At 46.2% G+C, this 24430-nt stretch overlaps 1 protein-coding gene across 3 annotated transcripts in view; it reads right to left on the reverse strand.

Annotated features, from left to right (window-relative positions):
• The window catches only part of GABPA (GA binding protein transcription factor subunit alpha), a 332634-nt gene that overhangs the window by 152406 nt on the left and 155798 nt on the right, over nucleotides 1-24430 (reverse strand). The gene's annotated exons all lie outside the window — the stretch shown is intronic.

The following is a 24430-nucleotide window of genomic DNA, read 5'->3' on the forward strand; positions in this document are numbered from 1 at the left end:
GCATATAGAAGTGGTCGGAATGAATGTAGAGATTTAAGTCTCTGAGGTTCAAAATAGGTTTGAGTGATCCGTCCTTTTTGGGTTTTAAAAAATAAAGCGAATAGACGCCTGTGCCCTGGTATTTTAATGAGACTGACTCTATTGCTCCTTTTTCTGGAAGAGATTGAACCTCTTTGTTTAATAGGTGAAGGTGCTGTGAAGACATTTTGTGTGTTCTTGGCGGAATGTTTGGGGGTTTTGTTGGTACGCTCCAAGCAGTAACCAGATGGGATAACTTGTAATACCCACTTGTCTGAGGTGATTGTATTCCAGACTGAGAGAAATTAAGTTAGACGTCCCCTGACAGGAGTGGAATGAGCTGGGATTATTGTCAAAAAAATCAGTTCGATATTTGCTGGGGAAGTACATGTTGAGTTGCCCCTACTTCTTCACTTTCCATTGTTTCCTCTAAATCCACCTCTGAAATAACCCATTGATGAGGGCAATTGACTATTGCCCTTGTAAGAGGAAGAGGGATTATCCGATGACATAGTTTTGGAGCCTGCCCTATAATAGGAGTGACAAAAGGAACCTTTACCTGCAGATGTTTGCAAGGCCCCCATGGACTTAGCGACTTCAGTATCTTTTTTTCATTTTTTCCAGCAAGGTGTCAACTGCTGGACCAAAGAGGTGTTTCTTATCGAATAAAAATAGTGGCTTGCACCTCAGGCTTAAAACTTGAAACTCTCAACCAAGCATGTCTGCCCAGAATTACACTGGTGTTTATTGTTCTGGCTGCTGTGTCTGCTACGTCTAAGGCACATCTAAATGAAATATTAGTAATGAGCTTGCCTTCTTTAGATTTGTGCTCATCAGGTAAAAATTGCATGAGCTTCTCTAGCTCGACATAGTGAGCTCTATCGTATCGAGCTAATAAGGCTAGAGTATTAGCAATTTGCCATTGACTGGCTGCCTGCGATGCCACTCTTTTGCCTTAGGCATCAATTAACTTGGGACTCCTTATCATGAGGAGGGGCTTCACCGGTGGTCTGTGAGTTAGCTCTTTTGCGTGCATTGGAAATTACAAGAGAGTCTAAAGGCAACTGACCTTTGATGTAAACAGGTTCAGTAGGTGCAGGTTTATACTTTTTGTCCACTCTAGGTGTCATTATTCTTGCCCTTACAGGATCTTTAAAAAATTCTTCTGCATGCTTAAGCATTCCCTTTAGCATGGGTAGTGTGTGAGTGGTCCTTTGAGTGGTACTAAGGGTTTCAAATAGAAAATCCTCCTCCAAGTTTTCTTTATATAACTCCACCCGTGATAATGAGCAGCTCTATTTAGAAGCTCAATCTATCATATATCATCGTCCGGTGGTGAGGGTTTAGACGGTTATAAATCTGGGTCATTAGTATTGTCATCCGTACCATAGTGTTCCCATTGGTCAGGTTCTATTATCCCACCCTAATTATCCACCCCATCCCCTTCATCCTGTGTGTCAATGGGTGGAGGATATGGAGTGTAGGGTGGGGAAGGGTTGGTGCCCACATTTTTCCTCTTCAAAAGTTATGTGGTAATCTTCCAGAAGGCCCATTTTCCTTTTTTCAAGAATTTGGCAATGATATGTCCAGTATCTGGATTTATTTCCAGCTCTTTTTGTTTTGGACCGAAGATGGAACGTCGGACCAAAGTTCTTTAGAAAGATTCTTTTCTTTATTTGCAGTTTTTGGCGCCTAAAGTTTTGGCTCTGAAGTTTGACTCCGAAGATTTCATCTTGGATAAAGATGGAACCAGTAACAAGATCTGTTTCGATTTCAGCACCTAAGCTTTTGGTTCAGTGCCGGTATGGTGCCGACTCGAGCCCAAACCCGTAGGTTTTGCTTTATGTTTCGCCGCCGGACCCGAAGGTGGGGTGCTCGAAACCTTTTGTCGGTGCCAACCTTGGCCCGAGGGCAGAGGTGGAACTAGAATCTTTTTGTGGATTAGGTGGTATGGAAATGAAGTCTCTGTACTTCTGATACGTTGATCTGGTGTGATCTGGTCTTCGACATCGGAGTCTGCTTCAGACACGGCGATGCGTTAGATTCCTCCTAATCGGAATTCTCTCAGAAAAGATCCACTGTGGAGCCACTTTGCTGATGCATTTTGTGACGTCGAGCCCGACGGTCACGGAGGGTCTTCTTCAATCGAAAAGATGGGCACACGTCGCAATCCTTCTCGTTGTGTTCCGGAGACAGACAGAGGTTGCACACTTCGTGCAAGTCGGTGAGCGTAAACTTAGCGTGACACCCAGGACATAACTTTAATGTAGTACGTGGCCCGACGGCCCTCCATAAGTCTTTCCGATCGAAGGTCTGACTTGAAGCGATACTCTGAGAATGGGAAACGTCCAGGTAGTGTATTGCGCACCGAGGGAACCCAAGAAATGGTGTCGAACCAGAGCGCTGTCCGCAATCGATGGCGGAAAAAAAACAATCAAACAAAAAAGTCAATGCCCATGCGCACTAGCACCGAAAGGAGGAGTCACCGGCCTCATGACTGGAAAGAGTTCTTCGGAAAAAAATAAACTGCAAACATCCGGACCCATCACAAGATGCCGATCTATGCACAGCATGTAATCTACAGCTCACATGCCTTGAACATGTACTTTTTCTATCAGTCATTAATGCCCTTTTATAATTTTGTCATTTGCAATGAATGGCTAGGGTGACTTTTCATATGGCCATGCCCCTTAAATGTCAGCCACATAGTCTCTATGGCACAGATGTGCTAATACTGCGAATCATTGATGCCTGCACACTGCCCAGCACATGGAAGCTAAGTTGCAGGATGCCCTTAATTATCCATGACAGTGAAGCTCTTATAACTCCTGGAGATGCAGTTTACACCTCTCTGACTCGTACCTGGCACAGTTCAGTAATACTAATAGAATATGGAGTCCAGTTATAGTGACTACACACAGAATAAGGCTCCCTGTTCTGGATGTAATATCTGCAGTTTTATGTCCAGTTATAGTAAGCACACATGGAGTACATAGTCCAGCCCTGGTGAGCACATGTGGAGGATGGAGCACAGGTGTGGTGAACACATGTGGTTTATGGAGTCCAATTATGGTGGGCACACGTAGTGAGCACATGGATTACAGGCCTAGTTCTGTTGCATACACCAGAGTACAAAGAGACCCAGTTTTGGGTGCCACTTTTGCAGTCGTGACCAGGTCCGCTGAGCGAACACTGAGTACCGAATCCAGTTATTGAGTTTACATCTGCAGTCTTGCATCGATTTGTATCAAACACACGTGGAGTAAGATGTTTTATTCTTGACACCGCATATGCAGTCTTGTGTCCACACAGATAGTTCTGCTCAGCACATGAAGAGTATGGAGCACAGCTATGGTGAGTACACGTGGATTATACAGTCCAGTGCTGGTGAGTACACGAGTATGAAGTCCAGTTCTGATTGTCACACGTGTAGTTGCGTCCAGTTATGGTGAGCATACAACGAGTAAATAGTGCAGTTATGGGGAGCACACATGGTTTAAGGAGCACAGCTGTGTGGAATATGGGGCTCAGTTCTGGTACATACACAAGGAGTACAAAGACCAGTAATGGATGTCACATCTGCTGTCTTGTGTCACCTCACATCCCTCAATCACAGGCGTAGATCACTCCTCTTCTTACATCCTCCCCTCTACACCCCAACACAACCCTCCCCTCCCACTTCCAACTAGACGCTCTGAACTCCACACCTCCCTTAACTGCACTCCCCCTCCCCACAACAGGTCCTTCTCTCATTCCACCCCCCCCCCATTCCCAGCCCCCACTACCTCACCTGCACCCCGCCACTCCAAGCCCTCAATCATACATCAACCTCTTCCCCCCATTCTCAGTTCCCACTACTCCACCTGCATCCTGGACACCCCTAGCTCTCATTCATCCCTCAACTCATCTCCCCCCACTCTCAGCCCTCACTACCTCACCGGCACCCCCACAACACCCAGCATACACTCAACCCTCATAGTCTCTCCCCCTCCTACCACTTACTCCCATCCCAATAACACCAACCCCCTTACTAATCCTCTCACACCACTCTCCTCCATCTCTCCTACCCCTTCTACCACCAACACCCTCACCTATACCACCAACCTCCCCCCTAACTCCATCTCAACGACACCTCTCCCCGCCAACCTCCCTATACTCCCGAATAACAACGCACCCATTAATACCATCAACCCCTGCAATAACACCACTCCCCTCCCCCTCCACTACAGTAAACTAGTCTCCTACTCATCTTTAGTGCACATCCCCAACACCCTTCCCAATGCCACACTGGACATGATTATGTCCACCCTCCTCCAAGTTAAAGAAGATCTACACACCTCTCACACAATCCAGACATCCCTTACCCATCACCACTCTCCCTCCTAACAAATCCCCCACCCTTCTCACTCATCCTCACACACAAAACTCCCCACACTGGACGTCTATCCCCGTTCGCAATCCCACCAACCGCTCCCGACGCACCATCACTCCCCTCTCGGACCACGACATACGCACCCTCCTCCGCTCATATGACCCAGTTCCCCAAAAACACTTACCCACCACACACCTTTTCATCCCCACGATTCACTCTAATCCCCTTAGGCACTCCACACAAAACAACAACAGAGGCTCCGTCCCTAATAACCTTAAAAAAGTCCCCCTCACTCTAGAATCCTCCACCACCCTCTACACCCCCAGACTCAAATGTATACTTCTCAACTGCAGATCGGCCCCTAGACACTCCTCCGACATCGCCAATCTCATCAAGACACTGGACCTTGACCTAACCATTCTGACTGAAACTTGGTTAACTGAATCTTCCACACCTATCATGGATATTCTAGTTCCACCCAACTACCTCATCATTAGACTTGACAGGTCCAGCAAGACAGGCGGTGGAATCGCATGTATTTACAGGAGCAACCTCACAATTACCAGAATCACCTCCCCACCCCAACTTACCTCCTGCGAATACACCTGCCTCTATGTCATCAGCGATAACAAACCTGTATGCTCTCTACACATCATCTACCACCCACCTGGAGACAACCTCATCTTCACCCAACAACTCATGGACACAATATCAACCTTTTCCGGACGGCAAAACACTCAAATTTTCCTTGGTGACTTCAATCTCCATTGGAACGATCACAATGACGCAGTGGTAAACAGTCTCAAAAACTACCTCAATGCTCTTGACCTCACCCAAATCTGCAACAGCCCGACACACGATAAAGGCTCTATCCTCGACCTTATCATCTCCAAAGAGAACTCTACCCAGCTTGAGTCAATCCAACCCTGTGACTGGTCTGACCACCACATTATCACATTCTTCATCAATGAAAAAGTTAAACTGAGCCCGGTTCAAGCCACTAAATCCAAGGTCTGGAAAAGGGACCTGAAGAAACTTGTTATATCTTGTGTTTCCCTGCTGCTCAGCTGGTATGCATGTCATGTGGAATGTTGGATGATTGGAATGTTGCTGTGCTGTGAATGTCAGTTGTGTGAGGGCTGAGCAGCAGAAAAGCTGCTCCTGATGGGGTTATCGCTATAACTTAGAACTTAACATCATAACTAATAAAGTAACTTAAGAACCTACAGTTCCAGCTTCTTTCTGATTACTTCAAAACTCAACCCAAATTCTTTACCTTCCCACAGCTGCAATCTCCTCCTTCCCCCTACCGGCGCTCTTGATGTTCAATCTTTGACCGACCACCACAATAATCAATGAGGCCGCCCCCTTGCAATTGAAAAAAGTCTCCACTAAGATCTCCAACCCATGGTACGATGGTAGACTCAACGAAGACAGACGAGCCATGCGAATGGCAGAGCGCACCTGGAGATCAGCCCCTTCGGCATTGCACCTTAAAACTCTGAAGAAAAAGAGAAACGCCAACTTCAGGAAAATTAAGCGCACCAAATCAGATTTCTTCAGCCTTCAGCTCGATCAAGCAAAAAACTGGCCAAGAAAACTATCCAAGGAACATCTCCAACTCACACATAGCACAATAGGCGATATACCGTCATGTAAAGACTTCGCTGCCTTCTTCAAACTAAAGACTGATAACATAAGGATCGATCTTCGCAATGACGTAATCCTTTACTCCAAACCCCGCAGCATAACACCCACTGAACAAAAAACAATGATGCTTGGTCATCCTTTGGCACCTACTCAGAAGAAGCAATTCTAAAACTGCTCAGCACATTGAAACCCTCTAATCACCTCACAGACCCTCTTCCTGCCAACGCTGTAAAAGACTTCATCCCATTGCTCCTCCCACTCTGGACCAAAATTATTAACAGTTCACTTCAGCAAGGACTCATTCCCCACCTCACTCAAAATTGGACAAGTTACACCTATACTCAAGAAACCAACAGCGGACCCTACTGACCTAAACAATTACCGTCCTCTTACCAATATTCCCACACTTTCAAAACTTCTGGAAAAATGCGTACAACTCCAATTAACAAATCACATTGATCAGTTTGACCTCCTCAACCCTCATCAATCAGGTTTCCGAGCAGGACACAGTACTGAAACTGCTATGACACACAATTGATGACGCACTCCAAATCCTAGATCAAAACGATACCTGCCTTCTCATCCTTCTCGATCTCTCTTCAGCATTTGACACTGTCAAACACCAGAACTTACTCGAGCTGTTAAACACCAGAATGGGCCTATCTGGGACTGTTCTCAAATGGATCACCTCCTTTCTGCATAACAGGGCTCAGAAATTCAAGAGCAACAACTTGATGTCCCCACCAATGCCTGTAAGTTTAGGCGTCCCACAAGGATCTTCTTTATCCCCAACATTGTTCAATCTGGTCATGGTACCTCTCACCACCTTGTTACAAGCATCTAATGTACACTTTCACATGTACGCCGACAACACCCAACTATATCTCAAATTACAATCCCCCAAAGACATCAAACTTCTGAACTCAACGCTCAGAAACACCCAATCATGGCTTGCCGATAATCACCTCAAACTCAATGCTCTGAAAACTGAGTTCCTTCTGATCTCACCTCCCACGAAAATCTCCACCACCCAAACTTGGCTTAAACACCTATCTGCACTCAATGTCCAACCTACCATCGTGGACTCAGCGAAATCCTTAGTCATTACACTTGACACCAATCTCAACATGCAGCAGCATATCAGCAAAGCAACTAAGGGAGCTAATTTCCAAATTAACACCCTGAGGAAACAAACCCTTCCTCCCAGCCAAGGACTTCCAAGCTGATGTACAAGCCCTAGTCATTCCTCGCTTAGACTACGGTAGCACCGCCCTCTGCGGACTCCTCCTATCTACAACTGCACCCCTGAGAGCCTCTTTGAATGCTACAGTGAGACTCATCACTGGATCAAAATAACACTCGCATATTTCCCCTGACTTACAATCTCTGAACTGGCTGCCTTTTGAAGCCAGAATACATCTGAAAATTGCCTGCATGAGGCACAAAGCTGTACACCACAACTCACCCGGCTACCTCACTCAGAAACTGACAATATCTGGTGGCTCAAGAACCACTAGAAGCACAAAGAATCTTCTCCTGAAACCTGAAAGGAAAAAACATATAAACGCTCTCTCTCAGGAATGGCACACAGGATCTGGAACTCACTCCCTCCTGAAACCAGACTTATCTCCTCCTCTGCATTCTTTAAAAAAGAAGTAAAAGCTATCTCATGACTAAATTACCCTGAACTTGTATTCTTGATCTATTTGAGGATATACAGCTTTCTGCACTATTGTTTGTCTGATTGTCGACTTGTTTAATTGGTTTTAGTCAATTATTATGCTACCCCATGTACCCACCCTATTTTGCTTTTCATTTTTTACCTACAAGTATTCTATGCTCAAAAGTCTGCTAATCTCTCCCATGTTACTTGTTTTCCTTACCTCCTGTATTTGTAAAGCGCTCTGATATCTGCAAAGATCTTGTTCGCGCTATATAAAACTTTCAAAATAAATAAATAAAATAAATAAGTATGAAGTCCAGTTTTGGTCAGTTCGGGCTGGACTGCTCCCATTGGGCGCAGGGTCAAGACTGATTTGCTTATAGTTGGGTCCAAACTGAAATGGGATGGTGAGCAAAAAAAAATTAAGGATTTAGGCCTAGATCTCTGTACTGGGGTGAACGTATGACATTGTTCTGCATTCCGTCCATCAATTGTTCTTTTTGCATTTGTTACCACGAGTGGGACGGGTATGCCCAGACGTGGGCCCTGTGCTCTACATTCCACTGGAGTCAAGCTATCCTGCTGATGAGGGCTGAAAGCTCAACACCGGTCCTAGGATGCTTGTTTCCAGTCCAGGGAGGGCCTGGCAGTTCGGGCTGGACTGCTCCCATTGGGCGCAGGGTCAAGACTGATTTGCATATGGCTGGGTCTAAACTGGAATGGCATGGTGTACAAAAAAAACGGATTAAAGCCCAGATCTCTGTACTGGGGTGAATGTATGACATTGTTCTGCATTCTGTCCACAAATTCTTCTATTTGCAGTTCTGTCGAGCACACATGGACTACAGAGTCCAGTCCTGAATGTGACATCCTCAGTCTTGTGCCCATGTCCGATGACCACAAGTGAACAAAGGACTAGGGTTATTAGGCATCTCAGTTTTCCTGGCAGTTTATTGTAAATGTTGCGATTTCAAAGAATACCATGCGAAACTTCATGCGATCCCATACAGAATTCTGCAGCACACGTCAAGAAGCCATTTGAGAGAATTAGATGCAGTGTTTTAAAGCTGCACATCATTCTCCCCTCTTCAACACACAAATACTTATATTGGTACCTTAGTGCCACACTGTCCTCTGATCATGAGACTCCTCTCCAGAAGGTATACTGGAGACAGTTCAAACTAAGTCTAACAAGAGGAAAAACAGCACATCCAAAGAGAATAAAGGCGCTATAACAAGGGCATTTTTGAACAGTGAGTCTGAGGGGCCAGATGGATGGAGAACTAGGGACTGGGAAGAAGCAGTGATGTGGCAGAAGCAGAGACAGGGCACAGAAGTGGCAAGGCAGAAGTAACAAGAGAAGCCATTTTTTCCACAGAAGGGTTTATTGGAAAACGGCCCGAATATAACTAATAAAGAAGACAAGTCAGACACTTGGGAGCAACAGAACATAGTGCACCGGAGACCAAGCAGTAAGTAACTTGCTCGCAGGAAATAGGCACTCTGGGTTGGTGTGGCTGCATTTATCTTAGTCCTAAGTCACTATACAAAGCATACTGTCTATTAAAAAGCGAACGTTCACCCGGGATCTTTGGCGCTCTAACAGGTGGTGCTTAGATGCCGCCCTCCCCCTCCCAAACCTCTGAGGTGACACTACTGGAACAAGTGTCTGGAAATCAGACAGTGGCCTCAGTTGTGGTGGTTGTGACTGAACCCGCTAGAATATTCGGGTGAGGAGATAGTTCGCAAACTTATATGTGGGACTAGTCTGTGTATAAAGAAATGCTGAAATAAAGCAGCGCTTGCTTTTAAATCCATTTTCCTTCCAGTTTCCGATCCCTTATCTCATTCTCTTCCTTGGTAGCTGGCAGCACTTGAAGCATGCTGTCGCCTGATTTGATTTTGATAAGGCATGTAGGAGGAAATGGCAGCCATAAACAGGAAATGATGCTTGCATGCCCTGGGTCAAGCTGTCCTGTCCCATTCAAAGTGGCAGGGTGGACAGAAGGACAATGCGGATATGCAAGGGACAGGCCCCCAATACTAAAGTGTAGGGGTAGCCCCCTGCATTCACATCCTTTAGAGAAAGGGCCTCTGATTGTAATTCAAGAAAACCTCCCACATCAGAAAAATACAAGGAAATACTCATTGTCGCCTTAAAATATGCAATAAAAAAAAATATACCCTTGGCATTTTACAGGTGTGTGTTTCAGTCACCACAATTCCCGCTTTTGATTTTGACTAAGACTCTGTGGCACTTTAAACTATGTTTAAAAATCTGGTCAAGTGCTGCCAGCTTTGGCTGGTGTGGAAACTGAAATAGATTCAATGTAAACGATTTGACCAGGATCACATCAATAGATAAGCCAAGCTTAGGACACGTCTTTGTGAATGGACAAAAGTCAGACAGTGTCAGGCTGTGGCCACTTATAGGCCAGTACATCTAAGGAAGTCTGTACTTTTGGTTCAAAGGGTGATATATACCATTACATGTATGTCATATTCAAACATCATCATTTTGCAGATCTATAGTTAAACAATAGAGGTACAAATAACAAATAAACACACCGATGCACACATGGATACACACGCATGCACACACACCGACATGCACTCCTCAGAGAGAACCACAGATGGCCATTAGCACCTGTAGGTAGACACAGACATGCTTGCACAGTACACACACCCAAAGGCAGAAAGAACAGATAGTTTAGTTTCTTACTTGTCGGTGTAGTTTTGCAACTTGAAGACTTTCTGGATTCACTATGCTGTGCATTATGCAATATTCCGTCATCTAGTGGTTGGGTACGGAATTGTAGTCTTTTTTCTCTTTTTTCGTGGCCCAGGTGGGCGTCGACATCCAACCATTTGGTGTCCTTCGTGACGTTGACGCGCTTCCTGCGGAAGCTCCCACCTTTGGTCGCCATCTTCCGATTCTTTTTTCTTTTCTTGTATTATTTTTGCTTTTCTTCTTACTTTTTAAGTCTTGTTCATCTTTAATCCCTTTCCTCCTTTCTAATCTTTCTGGCGGGGTTCTCTAGTGAATCCAGAAAGTCTTCAAGCTGCAAAACTACAAGACAGGTAAGAAAATATACATTTTTCAGCGTGAATCTTTCTGGATTCACTATGCTGTGCATAGACTTTGTAGCGGTTTTTCCTTATTGTGGCGGCTGAGTGGAAGATGAGCACTGGTTACTGAACATGTGTTGTAAGACCTTCAGTCCCACTTGCGCTTCTTTGTTCATTTGGATATCCACACAGTAGTGCTTAGTGAACGTGTGCACTGAAGACCATGTTGCAGCTTGGCAAATGTCTTGAATCAGTGTGTTAGCTAGAAACACAATTGTAGCTCCTTTCTTCCTTGTTGAGTGAGCATGATCTGCTCTTTGTAAATGTTACCCAGCTTGTTTGTGGCATAGTTGAATGGTTTGTGCAATCCATCCTGCAATGGTACTCTTGGTGACCGGTCGTCCCAAGAAACTGCTTGCGAAGGAAACAAAGAGTTGCTTTGTCTTCCTGCACTCCTTTGTCCTTTCTATGTAGTTCATCGCCGCCCTTCTGGCGTCCAGTGTGTGCAGCGCTCTCTCTGTGCTTGTGGTTGGTTTTTGGTAAAAACTAGGTATTTGGATTGTTTGGTTGATGTAGAACCGAGACACCACCTTTGGCATGAAGTGTGGGCCTGTTCTCATAACAATCCGGTAATTGTGTATCTGCAGGTAGGGCTCTTGAACTGTTGGCGCCTGCAACTCACTTACTCTCCTTAGTGATGTGATAGCTACAAAGAAGGCTGTCTTTAGTGTGAGCATGTGCAGTGTAACTTTGTGCATGGGCTCGAATGGGTGCTTCATCAATTGGGTCAGCACTATGTTGAGGTTCCATGTTGGTGCTGGCATTCTGTTTGGAGGTGCGATTCTCTGCGCCCCTTCTAGGAATCTCTTTACGACTTGGGAGGTGAAGAAGCTTTTCCCAGTTTCTCCTCTAGTGTAAGCCACAACCGCTGCTAAGTGTATCCTTAGGGGCGTGAAGCTTAGTTTACTTTGCAGTAGATGTGATCTTTCTTTGCAGTTTCCATTTAATGCACCATTCTGAAAATCTCTTCCACTTTGCTACGTAGCATTTCCTTGTGGTAGGCCTTCTTGCCTCCCTGAGCATTGCCATTGTGCTCGCCGGTAGTTTGAGATGTGCAAACTCTAGGTCTTCAGGAGCCATGCCGCCAGGCTGAGGCTCTCTGGCTCTGGGTGTAGGACCCTTCCGTTCTGCTTTGTTAACAGGTCCCTTCTCTTTGGGAATTTGTGTGCTGGTGATTGCGCCATCTCCACAATTTGCGAGTACCATGACTGTCTGGCCCACTGAGGTGCTATTAGTATCAGTGACATGTTGCTGCTCCTGCATATGCTGAGTATCCTGTGTATCAGTGGGATCGGGGGAAAAGCGTATGCAAATGTCTTTGACCAAATTATCCATAGCGCATTCCCTTGTGACCGGTGGTCTGGTTGTCTGGATGTGAAGTGTTGGCATTTTGGTGTATTGCAAACTACTTGTGGCGTACCCCACTTCCGGAATACCTTCTGTAATTCCTGTTGGTTGATCTCCCATTCGGGTGATGAAGATGCCTGCCTGCTGAGTCTGTCTGCCTCCACGTTGTTCTTCCCTGGAAGATGTATTGCTAGTAGGTCTATCTTCAGCGGGATGGCCCATGTCCATACCTCCTGTGCTAGCCTCAATAGCGCTACTGACTGTGTTCCTCCCTGCTTGTTGATGTACAACATGGTTGTGGTGTTGTCTGTTTGGATTAACACCCTGTTTCCGTACAGCTGCTTCTGAAAGGCTTTCAGATCTAGGAACATCGTCTTTAGTTCCAGGTAATTGATGTGCTTGACCGCATCCTGTTGGGACCACAGCCCTCTCACCTTGAGCTTGTGCATATGCGCGCCCCACCCCAGCTGGGATGCGTCCGTTGTGATGGTCACTGTTGCAGTTGGTTATGTGAATGGTTTCCCCTGTGATATGTTTTGTTTGTTCCACCAAGCTATTTCCTGATGCACTGCGTGTATGACAATCGCCCGGTTCCAGCGGCGAAGGGTAGATGCTAGAAAACGCAGCTCAGGATATTACCAACCTTATGGTGGAAGATCTCCCTGAAGCTTTACCCGCTGGACACTGTCGTTGTCTGATTGTTTTAACGCTAGGTATTGACAATCGCAACTTGAAGAAGGGTAATATAATAGTGTTATCCCTCCAAATACACAATTGTGGTAGCCATAGGAGCATACATACACCACATCCTATATAAATGAGTGTAGACAGTTTTTTCACATTTAGATACCTGCTAAACTAGTCAATCTTGGTCCTGAAGAATCGCTAGATATACTCTCCGTAGCGAGAAACATGTTGACCTGACTAGAATAACCCTTGGATCAGAGTTGGAAACATTACTTTCCACCACTCTCCTCCAGGTTAACCCCTTCCATGCTGATGACGAGCTGGGCTCGTCATGGCGTAGCCTCCTCGCACGCTGGTGACGAGCCCAGCTCGTCATGTAAAGTGCGTTTTCGCAAATGCCAGCGTGCGAGCGGAATTCCGCTAGCGCGCATGGTGTTAATCATTTTTAACCAAAGCAGTGGCCCGTCTGAATAAAGTACTCTTGGTACCACTAGCTTTATTTTAACCCACCATATCCAAGTCTACCACCTGTATCTGGCCCCATACCCACACTTCATCTATACGGCAGTTGGAAAAAGATCTCCGCCAAAGAGCCCCTCTTTGAGGTGTTGCCCGTTGGGTATTGCACCGCCGACCCAACGAGCTGCAGGCCCAAATGATGAAGCATGATGCCTGAAAGGGTATGTGAGGGCATTAAATCCAACAAAATGGATTCCCAGGGTGAACTTCTGACCACCCTCCCATAATCCACCTACATCACTGACTATACCAATCTTCCTTTCGGTAGGAACAGCATGACAACTCTTTGCATAGACATACCTTTAGGGCACGTCGTGACTGGACCTTCTGTTCTCCTTAGAACAGTAATTGCCCTCAACTCCTTCTCCTTGATACCTAACCAACATATCTTCCCAACTCCCGGTTGCTAGTAACCATTGCTGTTGTATACATTCCTGGAATGGCCTCATGTGTAGTCAAATATTTTGGACTAGGTGAATGCAGGACGCCATCATTCCCTTTAGCCGGTTCACCGTCCTCACTGTCAGAACTTGCCCCTTGCGGTAATGACGTGTTTCCTTCAGTATCGCCGAAGTTCCCTTCCTGCTGGGGAACACTTCGGCCTGTATAGTGTCTATCTCTGCTCCTAAGAATATCTTGATTTGCTCTGGCTCTGTTGCTTTCTCCCAATGAATTGAGAAACCCAGCCTCGTCAGTGTTAGTATGACCTGCTGGATGTGTAGTTTGCATTGATCGTACAAACTTGCCTTTACGAGCCAGTCGTCTAGATAGGGGTATAAGTGTATCCCTTACCTTCGTAGGTGTGCTGAGACAGCTGCTAGGCATTTTGTAAACACTCTTGGTGCGGATTTCAGGCCGTATGCCAGTACTGTGAACTGGTAGTGGCTTTGGTTGATCACAAACCTTAGTAGTCGCTTGTGTTTGTGGTTGATGGGGATGTCTAAGTATGCATCTTTAAATCTATGGTAGCTATGAAGTCTCCTTGCAGTATTTGTGGTATTACCTCCAGTAGTGAGGTCATCTTGAATCTTTGCGTCCTTACGAATTAGTTTAGGAACCTTAGATCTTGGATAGGTCAGTGTTTTGTCCACCTTTGGCACAAGGAAGTAAGTTGAGTAAACCCCCTTGTTCCTTTGGTTTTGCGGTACCACTTCTATTGCCTCCTTGCTGAGCAATTCTTGCGCCTCTAACTGCAAGAGCGAGAGCTCCTTTGCTGAGTGTGCCTTTCTTCTTGGTTTTCTGTTTGGAGGCTGTCTTTCTAACTCTATATAGTTTCAGTATTGCATGTTGTTTAGTATCCATTTGTCCCATGTGACCCTCCTCCATTCCTGGATGAAGTCTCTTATTCTTGCCCCTACCGGTGTTGAGTGTTCGAGGTACTGCTTGTAGTTGAATGTTTGGCTGCATTTTTTCTTTTTGTCTTTCCGCCCACCCAGAGGTGTTGCTAGGGTGGGGGCCTGATGCATTGCGGAGTCACTTGGTTGAGGGCTGTTGTCCTCCCCTTCGTGTTTGTCCTCGTCTGTTTCCGCGCCCTCAAAAGCTGTCCCCGGGGTTAGTACTGCCAGTTTTGCTGCTGCTGACCCTGTTCCTGCGGGCCTTGGCTGTTCCCTTGGTAGCCTTGTTGTAACGTTTGGTGCGATGTGGTTGTCACATTGCCTCTACTTCGACCCCTTGGCCTCCTTCTGGGTGTGCCTCTTCTCATCCCCCTGAACTGCAGTGCTCCCATGGACCTTGCTGTTTCGTTGTCCTTCTTGAACTGTGTCAACTTGTCGTCCACTGGTGTGCGGACAGTTGCTCTCCGTTAAAGGGTATATTTAAGATGTTACTTTGTACCTCTGGCTTGAATCCCGAAATCCTCAGCCATGCGGGTCTTCTCTTAGTCACTCCTATCATCATTAACCTGCTAGATGTTTCTGCAGCACCAAGTGCCGATTTTAGGCATGTGTTCGCCAAGTTCTTTTCTTCCTTTACCAGGTGAGCAGCCCTTAGTTGGTACTGATCTGGTAGATGCTTCAGGAGCTGCCCCACTTCATCCCAGTGTTGGTATGCGTGCCTGTTAAGCAGGGCATTGGGATTCGCAATGCGCCACTGTATTGCCGTATTTCTCTCAACCTTTCTCCCTGTGAGATCTATCCTCCTACTCTCCTTGTCTGGAGGTGGTCCGGCATTTGTGGGAACATTAGTCATTTTCATAGCCGTTGCAGCAATTATGGAGTCGGCTGGCACTGACCCCTGGATGTATGCAGGGTCCTTTGAAGAATGTTTGTACTTCTTCTCGTTCTAGGTGTCACAGCCTTGCATACTGCTGGCTCCTTAAAGGCCTCTCTTCCCTGGTCCAGCACACTAGGGAGCATGGGCAGGAATTGGCTCCTGGTCTGTTGAGGCAGTAGAGTTTCCAGGAGGAAACATGCCTTGGGCTTCTCCTCCTCCATAAGGCTGTGCAGCCTTCTGCACGACAATGTTGTAGATCCCTAGGTCATCTGGCGGCGAAGGTCTCGAAGGATAAGTGTCTACACCTACTTCTGGCGATTCGACCCTGAGATCTTGCCATTCCGCGTCTTGTGCCTCCTATGACGTAGAGTCCCGGTAGGATTGCAGATCTTCGTCGCCTTCTCCCTCAAAATAGTAGTCCTCTTCTCCTAATTCTTCGACTGGCTCGGGTTTTTTCAGCGGTTCCGCGTCGTCTCCTTCCGCAGTAGGATGCTCGCCATTTCGGCCTCAAGCCTCCTCTTCTTTCTCTCCATCTCGGCGGAATGTTCAGTGACGAGGGTTGGAGAGCTTCTCTTCGAGGACGTCAACCCTTCTTTCCTCGGCGCAGAGGTGTCTTTCTCGAGGGCAACCTTAGACGTCCTTTTGAGGGTTTCCGCCTATTAGAGTCCTTTTCGAATTATCCGCTCAGCTGACTGTCCCTAGAGGCTGTTGCATTCGTCGAATGTTTCGGCAACAGAGCTCCCTTCGAGAACCTCGCTTCACTTCCACAAGTGCCGCTCTGGGCTTTGCTTCACTCTTTCGAGTGTCGCTTGGGTGTTTATGGGTCGACGACTCCCTTACCTCCTTCGACGTCTTCTTATGGACCTCGACGACCGTGCAGTCCTCCGGTTCTTCGGCGATGTTGTCCTCTTCTCCACTGGAGAGGCCCAAGTCTCGTAGCGATGGAGGTGGCCCATGTCCCTGCATGTTGTGATTCGCCCTTCTCTGCCTCTCCCTTACTCTGAGGGTCTTGGGTGTAAAAGCCGAGCAGGCGTTGCAGACTTTGCTTTTATGGTTGAGCGGCAGGCAGAGGTTGCAGACTGGATGCTGGTCCTTCGGGCGTACTTGTGGTGGCAATTGGTGCAAAACTTGAACAGTGTTTTGCCCATCGCCGCGCTCAGGGAGCCCCCTGCAAGCGAATTCCCTGTCATACGTCAAGGTTTGGTTCTTTAAACTTCTCCCTCACGCTCCGGGAACCTGACCTGTAGTCTGGTGTAGTTGAAAACTTGATTCTTCACTGAATATCTTCGATTTTGCTTGAATTCCTCTTCCAAAATGCTGGAACTCCTAGGCAACGATCCAGGCCCAACAGCGGGAAAAAAAGAATCTGAAGATGGCGGCCAAAGGTGGGAGCTTCCGCAGGAAGCGCATCAACATCACAAATGACACCAAATGGTGGGATGTCGACGCCCACCTGGACCACGAAAAAAGAAAGAGAAAAAAGTCTACAATTCCGGACCCAACTACTAGATGGATGGAATAATGCATGATGCACAGCATAGTGAATCCAGAAAGATTCACGCTGCAAAAACACAGTTTTCAATGCTGCTCTGACAGAATGTGCCATGTTTATTGCCATGCAGCTGTGAGCGCTGCAGTAGAGTCCTATGAGGAAATGATGGCGGCCCAAAACAGCTTCCAGAGCCTTCTTCCATCTACTAGAACATTGGAAACGCTGTTGCCTATGATGAGCTATTAAAAAGTTATTGAATTGTAATCCCAATTCTCAATTAAGTGTACTGTTTATGCATTGATAAAACGTAATACTTCTCTGTGCAGATTCATCACAAAACACATTTTGAATCACACTCCTGAGCACAAGCTGTTGAGTCACTAGTACCTACATGTCCATCCTAAAGGAGGTGGAGCAGACTTCCAGAAAATGTACACACACTATCAAGTGGAGCAAGATCTTAATCTTGCATTTGGAGAAGTGGACTAAAATTAAAATGTACCAAGAAGAGGCCAACCTCCCATATTTTCTTTATTTGGCTAAGTCTGTCTTTCATTGTTTTGTTTTTTTCAAACTGCAAAAAAGCCCTCTCCGAGACCCTTTTCAAATGGTCAGTGACTGAACATTTCCTACAACATTCTGCTTCACTATGGAAGAACATAGTAGTGTCAAAAATAATTTGGCAACCACCTGAGTGCATGCATGAGAGAGTACTTCAATATCTTGTGACAGGCAGGATTTCAAACAACCATAACATCGTTTGTGGGGACGAGCAAGATTGAGGCTTCTTGCCACCATAAGCTTTACAATGTGTACCATTGTAATAAGGTTTACTCATCCTTCATTCAACCCAACATTTCAAATTTCCATATAATGAGGTAATGTCATAGGCTTAACTTTTTGAAAATGCCATCTTTTTCCAAATCCGCCCAAAACAGCTAAGGGGTCTATGAATACTGTGGAAGTTAAGAGGACCCTTATCTTTTAACACACATTTAAAAAGATGGTTAATATCCTGAATTGATACAAGGTACCAAAAGGCTAAATGGTACCTCCTGGAGAAGAAAACAAGTTACTTACCTGTAACTTAGGTTATCCAGTATTGGTATCTTTCATAGATTCACATGCCTGAATCATTTCCCGTCGCCGAGGCGGGAGTCCCACGGTAAATAAAAAAGCAGTACCAAAGGTAAATAACGGTAGTAGGCCCAAAAGAAAGGCCCGAGGCCTAGATCTTTGTAGCCTATCTACTTCATTATGCTAAAAGAACCAAGAATTTGGTCACAACCAATTAGCTATCAGCACCCTCTAGAACCCTCTCTGCAGAGCCAGCTCCCCTCAGATTTTCGTAGCACAAGTGGGAGCAAGTATCCCGAACTTTGAGAACTGACTCTCCGGGGAGGAGGGTGGGTGCATGTGAATCTATGAAAGATACCAATACTCGATAACTGAAGTTACAGGTAAGTAACTTGTTTTCTTATCCAGTATTAGGGTATCTTTCATAGATTCACATGCCTGAATCAGAATAGCAAGCAGTATACCAAGTATACAGTCGGTTGCGGATGGTGGGAGACGTGTGCTGATAAACTCCCAGTTGCATCCATTATTTGTTACCAGAGGCTTGATAATGCAAACCTTCAAAGTTAAAACATGAGTTATAAGAACTAAAGAGACATGCATAGTAAAGTCCAAACATGGATATGTAAATCCCATACACATCCAATATATCTACTAAAGTACATATAACTATAACATGTTAAAATCGCATAACCTCATGCATATCATGAATAAAGGCAAGCATAGATAATATTTTAAAAGCCAAAGGGTCACAGAAACTGGTATTGACGAAAAAAGGTAGCGTAGGACCACCTGTCCAAGTGCCGAACCCTCTTGACATGTAGACTAAAGGCAGTAATGTCTCGTAAACGTGTGGACATTTTCCCATGTCACAGCTCCACATAACTTCTGGAATTACTCCAGCCTACAAAGCTGTGAATGTTGATACTGTTCTAGTTCGAAAGAGCTTGGACTTTCCTCTGCAAAGATTTGTTAGCCATGTCATGGCAGAAAAGATGCTAATCATCTGGCTATTCTTGCCTTTGTCACAGCCGTTCTAAGAGTTGCTTGACCGTAAGACACGAACAGCTGGCTGGATCATCTGATATCCTTAGTTTTCTGTAGTTAGAATCTTAAACAGCGTTAAATCTCCAGCGAGTATATTACTCTTTCAGCTGGAGCAGATGGATCCAGAAAGAATGTCTTTAATCTTACCGGTTCGTTAGAGTGAAATTGTGTTGGTACCCTAGGAATGGACCTGGGATTTGTCCAAATGGTTACATAGTTCCGAGGAAAATTTAAAAATTAGGGGTTCCTTTATAGTGAAAGCTTGGATCTCACGAACCCTTCCCCCCCCCCCCCCCTACGCCCCCACCCCCGAGGTAAGAGCCAGTAAATGGGTAATTTTCCAGGTGAGGAATTTGAGATCTGGTTTATGGTCAGCTCAAATGTACACTGCAGTAACTGCTCTAGCAATGCAGAGTTCCTACTCTGGGAGGGTGCTCGCACTGGAGAGAAGGCTCGGAAAAGCCCTTTCATAAACTGTTTGGCAAGTGCCAAAGAGCAGAAAAAAGAAAATTTTAACATTTCCTAAATCTGGAAAGAGCAGCAAGACGCATTTTGTTCGATGAAAAACTAAGCCCACACTTGGCTAGAAGAGCAGATAATGGAGAACTTGTTCTGCAGTAACTAATTGAGTGAATGGCATTCACCTCACACCAACCGCAAAATCGCTTTCATTTGAGGCGATAAGCCCTGATTGTGCCTTGGGCACGAGATTTGGCCGAAATTTCACAACAGTTCTTTGAAACGTTGATGCCGTTGAACTCTAACAAATGATAAGTTGTGCGTGCAAGTGTAGTGACTGTGGGTCCGGACGAACCACTTGGCCTCCGTCCCCTGACAACATCGTAGGCTCAGGCCGTAGCCGAATGAGCTTGCCTGTAAACAATAGCAGAAGTTCCGAGAACCAATATCGGCCAACGGGGCGCAATCGGAATCAGATGGTAACCTTCCAGATTCATCTTGCAGAATACCTTCGGAACCAATGGTATTGGGGAAAAAGCGTATGCACAAACTCCGGACCATTGCATGGACAGGGAATTCCCTCTTGATCCCTGTTAAGGGAACCTGCTGGCATAATATCGGCCTTCCTTGTTCTCTCTGAAAGCAAATAGATCCCTTGCCGGCTTAACCCAAACTTGGAACACTGGGTTCACCTGTCCCTTTCCCGGCTTCCACTCGTGACAGTCCGACTGAGACATGCTCAGAGCATTGTGGAGAACCCTGACGTGTTCAGCTCTCAAGAAATCTTGTGAAATGCAACAGCTTCTCACAATTCCTGAACCTCTTGCGAGAGTGTAGCTGATTCAGTTCCTCCTTGTTTATTGATATAATACATGCTGATGGTATTGTCGGTTTGGACTAGCACAGAGGAATCCTCAATCCTCAGGAGGAATGCTTGGGGGGACAGAACAGGGTTGTGGAGCTCAAGCCTGTTGATCTGCTGTTGTCTTTGTCTTTGAGACCATTTTGCTTGAATTCTGCAAATCCTGCCGATGACCTCTCCATCCTTCCATGGAGGCATCAGTCGTTAAAACTAACCCTGGAATGGTTTGCAGGAACGTGCGACCCTGGGTTATATTCTCTGTCTGCGACCAGCAATGTACATAATTTATCATGCACAACGTAACCTTGAAGGTATCGTCGAACGAACCCATTGTGTTTCTTCCTGAAAAGGTCTCATTTTGAGCCATGCTAAGGGTATGAGATGTATCGCTGAAGAGCACATCTTCAGGAACGAAGCAAACATTTGAACTGAAACTGCAATTTGCTGTCGTTGAGAATCCGCTCCAGAGAAAAGACAAGATGGGTACATCTACTGTGGCAATCTTGGTTTCGTGTTCTGAAGGAGCTTTGAGCAGTAAATCGTCTAGACAGGGGAATACTTGCATTCCTCAAGATCTCAATACTGCTGCCACTGATACCAAGTACTTTGTGAAAGGCTCTTGGTGGCGATCTCATCCCAAACGGGAGCACTTTGCACCTATAATGGGCGCCAGCCACGTGAAAGCAAAAATATTCGTGCTGTTTGGGGTGGACAGGTATGTGGAAATTTGCATCCTCTCCATCCAGAGAAGCCATAAAATATCCTTCGTTTAAATAACTTAATTGTTGTGAAAACGAGGGGGAGGGGGACCCCTGGGCGGAGTAGTATATGGCTGTTTGATAAATTCCAGGGAGTGGGCATTGGTTACTAGGTTTAGAACCCATTGGTCTGACATAGTTCCCCGTCACTTGTAAACAAAAACCTGAAACCTTCGGGCCCACGTGAGAAAAGGGTAAAATGATTGGAGCCCTGTGGGGATCATGGCTTCCTGTTAGTGTCTCAGCCTTGATAATTAAATCTCTTTCGACCACCCTGACGGGAGAAACTAGACAGACTATCTACAGCAAGATGCCTGGCTGCAAGGCTGTACCGAGATTGATACTGCTTATTCGGTTGGTTTTGGTATCCTCCTCTTGATGAAAACCTCTTCATCTCGCTCTCCAGAAAGATCCGCGCCCATATTGAAGGGTGCTTAAGCCATCCCTGGCGTCTAAGCCCTGCCTTCCCTGCTAAGTGACGGAGGTTGGTGTTCCCGATGTTCAAGGCGCAATCTAAAGTTTTTGATGCGGCATGTTCACCTTCCAACAGAATCTTTCCTGCATCCTGCCTTCAGTCCTCAGTAATGAGGTCATTGAAACTCGTTATGTCCAACCAAATTTGACGGTCATAACAACCGATCATGGATAAAGGATTGCCAGCTCTACTAGAGGCCGCTGCCAAAGTAGAGAATTTTTTCCCCATAGGGTCCAGACGACATCCTTCTTTGTCAGGCGGTGTGGTGATAGGCATTGCAGGATTTTAGATTGCTGTTGAGCGGGCTGTGAAATTACTGAATTTGGTCGAACAGTTGCCTATCAGACCGGATGGGCTGCTAGTAGGTACACATCATTTCTGTTCTATGCGAAGAAACACTGGAATAGACTTAGTCTATTATAGGTACCACTCTCGTAAACTTCCTGCATACCTCCTCAAAACCTTGAAGGAGATATTCTGTTTGCTCGCCTGTAGCTCGCAGTCAAAATCTAGCTACTGCCCACTACATTAAAAATATATCTATGATGCTGTTACCGCTGAAGCCATCGCAGCCAATCTCATCATAGACTTTGTCGTAGACATGGTTATGTAGGGGAGGTTAATGCAGACTAGAACAACGTCCTAGATAACCGCCATGAGCAACCATCCTAGACGAGGCTGTCATAGACAGCCATATACAATGCCATAGAAGATGAGGCAATCATAAGTGAGGGCATCCGTAGATGAGGGTAACATAAATGAGGCCATTCGCCCCTTTGTAGATGAGACCATTGGTATAACAGGCCATCGGTAGATGAGGCCATTGGTAGATCAGGCCATCGGTGGATGAGGCCATTATTAGATCATGCCATTGGCAGATGAGGCCATTGAAAGACGAGGCCATTGAAAGACGAGGCCATTGAAAGACAAGGCCATTGGTATACAAGGCCATTGTTAGAGTAGGCCATTGATAGACGAAGCCATTGGTAGACTAGGCCATTGGTAGACTAGGCCATTGATAGACAAAGCCATTGGTAGACTAGGCCATTGATAGACAAAGCCATTGGTAGACTAGGCCATTGGTAGACTAGGCCATTGGCATACAAGGCCATTGGCATACAAGGCCATTGTTAGAGTAGGCCATTGCTAGAGAATGATGCTATCATAGCAGACAGTCATAGCAATACCATCATAGATGAGGTTAAAATAGGTGATATCATCCGTAGATGAGGCACTCATAGATGAGGCAATCGAATGATGGCCAGCCATAGATGATACTATTCATAGATGGTGCCATGTGTAGTATAGGCCATTCACAAATGAGGTCATATGTATATGAGGCTACCTTGATAAGGCTGTCATAGACGACCGTCGTAGCTAAGCATTGCCATTGTAGATGACACTATCAAAGATCAGGCATAGACGATCACCTTAGATGAGGCCGTCGTCAACGACCGTACTTCGTCGATGACCGTCGTAGACGAATGAGGTCATCGACGACGACCGTCGCAGACGAGGCCCGTCGTCGACGACCGTCGCAGACGAGGCCCGTCGCCGACGACCGTCGCAGACGAGGCCCGTCGCCGACGACCGTCGCAGACGAGGCCCGTCGTCGACGACCGTCGCAGACGAGGCCCGTCGTCGACGACCGTCGCAGACGAGGCCCGTCGTCGACGACCGTCGCAGACGAGGCCCGTCGTCGACGACCGTCGTAGACGAGGCCGTCGTCGATGACCGTTTGAGGCCGTCGTCGATGACCGTTTGAGGCCGTCGTCGACGACCGTCGTAGACGAGGCTGTCGTCGACGACCATCGTAGATGAGGCGGTCGTCGACGACCATCGTAGATGAGGTCATCTCGTAGAAGAGGCCATCGTAGACGACCATCGAAGATGAGGCCCTCGTCGACGATCATAGTTGATGAGGATTATAAAGGTAAGGCAGTAATAGTAGACATGGAGGTATGTTATATCCTCCTAATGTCAGGTCAAGAGGACTTCCCTGATGCAGTGTCAGGGATGAAAAGGGAGTTGTATCCTCTACGAGAAGTGCCTATAAAGACTCATGGTGAATCTTATGGCTTTTATGCGCACCCTCAGTAGGCTCCTGGCGCGACTTCTCTCTTTGACCTCTCCTCATCCGAAGTGGCAGGTTGAAGTCTCTGACCCATAATAGCCTCATCTCTCAGAACGTGAGAGTTATTGAGGAAAAGGTTAGACATAAATCATAGTTTATTACCTTGTTTACTGCCATTCTGCCATATTACTGCCTTAATAGGGTCAGAGAAATGAAGTATGATCTTGAAATCCAAAAAGAAGTAAAGCTGAAGAAAAAACTGAGCAGAGCTCAGGGAGACTCCCTTCACCCACGACGTGCAGTGAAAATCTGAGGGGAACTGGCTCTGCAGAGAGGGTTCTAGAGGGTGCTGATAGCTGATTGGTTGTGACCAAATTCTTGGTTCTTTTAGCATAATGATGTAGATAAGCTACTAAGATCTAGTCCTCAGGCCTTTCTTTTGGGCCTACTACCGTTATGTACCTTTGGTACTGCTTTTTTATTTACCGTGGGACTCCCGCCTCGGCGACAGGGAATGATTCAGGCATGTGAATCTATGAAAGATACTCCAATACTGGATAAGCTACTATTAAGGAACATAAACATCCCTC

The sequence above is a fragment of the Lissotriton vulgaris genome, chromosome 8, assembly GCF_964263255.1.
Source record: "Lissotriton vulgaris chromosome 8, aLisVul1.2, whole genome shotgun sequence".
Classification (NCBI taxonomy): domain Eukaryota; kingdom Metazoa; phylum Chordata; class Amphibia; order Caudata; family Salamandridae; genus Lissotriton; species Lissotriton vulgaris.